Genomic DNA, 4261 nt, shown 5'->3' on the forward strand with positions numbered 1-4261 from the left:
AATGCAGATTGGGGCATGCTGCTCATTTCCACAGTTCTGTGCTGGGCTTTTTTGTCTGCCTAAGTTTGCATGGGTTTTGTGTATGCTGACACCATCGCTTTAGGTTTGTATGAGAAGGGTTCCAGGCCCCGGTAAGGTCATGCACCACCTCCACTGGCTCTTACAATCTTTACACCTCCTCTTCCACAATGGTCAATGAGCATTGGGTGAATGGACCTCAATAAATACTCTGCATTTTGGCCATTTGTGGCCTTCTGTGTTTCTGGCCCTCTGTTGCATTAGAAAGCTTCATTGATGAAAATTGAAAGATGCGTTTATTGTCTTCGTCCCTTTTCTATGTTCCATGAGTCTTCGGTGTAGAGGTTGCATCCTAAATGTGCCATGTACACTTGGGCAATTCACAGAGAATCTGTGTGTGTGACCAGTTGTGTAACTCTGCAGTAATCTCTGTCTGTTGACAAAGAAGCTCCCTTGATAAGTGGTGACTGGAATACTTTTCTGTAAATTTAAGGATCCATATTTTTCACATACTAAGAAATTACATTTGTCTAGGATATGAAAGCCTTGGGTTTTCTCAAAGACCTATGATTTCTCCAGCTATTGTGTTTGGCTAGGTTTACAGTACCAAACATGAGTTTCCTCATGTTAAGTGGACTTTAAGTCCAATTAGGTAGTTTTGATTACCCCCAAGATGAAAGTGTCACTATTCACCAATGTTGTTTGCTGTGCTGATCATCTATGTGGTTCTTAGGCCTTGAAGCTGGGGTTGGACCATCGATTGATGTTCTCCCTTAAAAGCTTGCATAGCGTTTTCCAAACCTATGAGAGCTGCCTTCAGGGGATGTGGTTTCCAGGTCAGTTCTAGCTCCATTGCTCCAAATCCTGTGTCCATAGTATGTTCTGTCTTTAGCTATAAGATCTTACCATCAAGTTCTGGGAGGCAATCAAGGACTGTGGCAATAGCCTGTGTAATTTTGGCAGTCTCTTGGACTACCCTGGCCAAAAACTTAAAGTTTCAACTGTCTGGAACTGTTTCTTGTTATGTAGCCTTCACCTGTATTCAAGAACATATGTAGGGAAGGTGTAAGTGTAATTTTTCAGTAGGTTTTTGAACTAATATGATTCCCTCTTTTTGAAATACCTCTGTATACAGTTTGCAAATATTTTGTTGAGAATTTTTGCATCTATGTTCATTAAGGATATGGGTCTATAGTTTTCTTTTTTGGTTGCATCTCTACCTGATTTTGGTATTAGAGTAATCTTTGCTTCAGGGAGGGAATTTTGAAGTTCTTCCTCTGATTTTATCTTTTTGAATAATCTAAGTAGTATTGGTTGGAGCTCATCTTTAAATGTCTGGAAAAACTTTTAAAGTCTGGGAGAATTCTGTTGTGAATCCATTTAGGCCTGGGCTTTATTTAGTCAGGAGGTTTTGCAGTAATGTTTCAATTTCCTTATATGTTATGGATCTGTTTAAACTTGTGACCCGTTCTTGGTTTAACTTTGGTGGTTCCCAAGATTTTAGATATCCATCCATTTATTTTAGGTTTTCAAATTTAATAGAGTAAAGGCTTTTAAAGTAGTCCATTATAATGTTCTGGATCTTTGGGGGGAGTCTGTTGTGATGTTGCCCCTTTCATCTCAAATTTTGTTGGAGTTGCTCTTTCTTTCTTTTGGTTAACTAGGCTATGGGTCAGTCTATCTTGTTTAGCTTTTCAAAGAAGCAGCTCTTAGATTCATTGATTCTTTGTATTGTTTTCTTTGTTTTTATTTTGTTAAATTCTGCTCTGACTTTTGTTATTTCTTCTCTTCTGCTGGCTTTGGGTTTCATTTGTTGTTGTGGTGGTTCTTGCATTTCTAGAGTCTTAAGTTGCAATGTTAGGTCATTTATTTGTGCTCTTTCTGATTTTTTAATGCAGACACTTAGATCTATATACTTTCCTCTTAGGACTGCTTTTAAAGTATCCCAGAGGTTTTGTTGTATTGTTTCTTCCTTTTGTTTAATTCCAGAAATACTTTTATTTCTTTCTTAGTTTTTCCTTTGATCCACTCATTGTCCAGTAATGTGTTGTTTAAACTCTATGAGGTTGTGTAGTTACTAGAGCTTCCTCCAGTGTTGATTTGTAGCTTTACTGAATTGAGACCTGATAGAGTGCAGGCATTTATTTCTTCTTTTTTTGTATTTGTTGAGGTTTATTTTGTTCCCCAGTATGTGGTCAATTTTTGAGAAAGTTCCATGGGGTGACAAATAACTAGAAAGTGTATTCTTTGACACTTGGGTGGCATATTGGAAAGATGTCTGTTAGGTCCCTTTGATGTATGTTATCATTTAATTCAGATGTCTGTGCTTATTCTTTGTCTGGTTGGCCTGTCTAATGGAGACAGTGGGGTACTGAAGTCCCCTATTACCGAGTTGAGGTTTATCATTATCTTCAATCCTATAGTGTTTTTTTATGAATTTTGGTGCACATATGTTTATGGCTGTAATATCTTTTGGTTAATTATTCCTTTGATCAGAATAAAGTGACCCTCTTTATCTCTTCTGATTAGTTTTTGTTTGAAGTCTATTTTATCAGCTACTGGAATTACAACTCCTACTTGTTCCTCAGTACCATTTGCTTGAAATATTCTTTTCAATCCTTCTCTTTAAGGTATTTCCTGTCCTTGAAAGTGAGATGGGTTTCTTGTAGACAACAAAAAGATGGATTTTATTACTTAATCTAGTCAAGTAGCCTGTTTCTTTTGACTGGGAAGTTCAGTCCATTGATACTTATAGTTACTATTGAAAGTGTGGTTTTTTGCTACCATTTTGATTACTGATTGCATTCTTTGTCTAAATTTGTATTTCCACAATTGTACCTTCATTTAGTTTCTTTCTGTTGCCCTGGGGTATAAATGCTCCTTTCTCCATTCTTGCTTCAAGTATTCTTTGAAGGGATATTTTTCTAGACATGTATTCTTTCAGCCTCCTCATGTCATGGAAGATATTTCTTTCCCCTTCAACTATAATAGATATTTTTTGTGAGTAAAGTATTCTGTGTTAGCATCTATGGTCATTAGATCTGGAAATACCTTGGTCTAGCCTCTTCTGGTTTTCATATTGTGTATTGAGAAGTCAGTTGAAATTCTGAGGAATTTTCCTTTTTATGTGAATATTTGTTTTTCTTATGCAGCTTTCAGTATTCTCTCTTTGTTCTGTAAATTTAATGTTTTACAATATACCATGGAGAGTTTCTTTTCTGGTCCTGTTTAGTTGGTTTTCTATGTGCTTCTTCTATTAGCATGGGGATGTCTTTCCTTAATGTCGGGAAATTCTCTTCCTCAATCCCACTTAAATCTGGTCAACACCATTAACCTGAGATTCTTCTCCTTCCTTTATGCCTGTTTATAGATCTGGTCTTTTCATGGTGTCCTACATTTCCTGCATATTCCATTCTTGTATTTAAAAAAAATCATAATCATTTCTTAAGCAGTTTGATTCTTCAACTTTATCCTCCAGTGTTGATATTCTGTTTTCCATTTCATTCATTCTATCTGTGGGGCTTTCTTCTGTTGTTTCAAATTGGCTTATTGAGTTTGTCACTTCCCTCTTCATTTCAGCCTGAGTTTTCTTCAATGTTTCAGTCTCTTTTATGGATTCAATCTGAAGTTTATCCCTATCTTCTTTTAGTTCTTTGAATTATTTGTTTGTGTGTTCTTTAAGTTCATTGAATTCCTTGATCATGTTGATGATTGTTCTTTTAAATTATGTGTCCTGGATTATCTCTAGCAGATTATCCTTGTAGAACTCTTCTATAGGACTGATGGAGTTTGGTGGGAACATGCTGTTTGGTTTTCCATATTACTATTTTTCTGTTGAGATTTTGGCATGTGGCTTTCTGTTGTTTATGATTCTGGAACTCAAGCCTCCTTTTGTTTTGTTTTATTTTTAAATTTTTTTTAATTGAGCTTTTAAATTTTCATAAAATATTTCCCACTCACATCCATACTCCCTCCCCCATCCATGCATCCCCCTTCCACTGAACCCTATACACTCTTCCATAGAGGCTGAGTCCTATTCATTCAGGTCTTTGTACCCAAATGTCCTTCAGTGTAAATGCATCCAGTGGAGTCTAGTCAGCTCATCCATGGGTCATATGTAAGTCATACTCTCCCTTACCCAGCATCAGTCTCAAATAGCTTTCAATCTAGTGCTGGCCCACCACCTATTTCTCACCTCCCCTTTGGGCCCTTGTTTAATTGAGCTGACATGGGTCCCGTGCTC

The sequence above is a fragment of the Nannospalax galili genome, unplaced genomic scaffold, assembly GCF_000622305.1.
Source record: "Nannospalax galili isolate Female #2095 unplaced genomic scaffold, S.galili_v1.0 scaffold324, whole genome shotgun sequence".
NCBI classification, from domain to species: Eukaryota; Metazoa; Chordata; class Mammalia; order Rodentia; family Spalacidae; genus Nannospalax; species Nannospalax galili.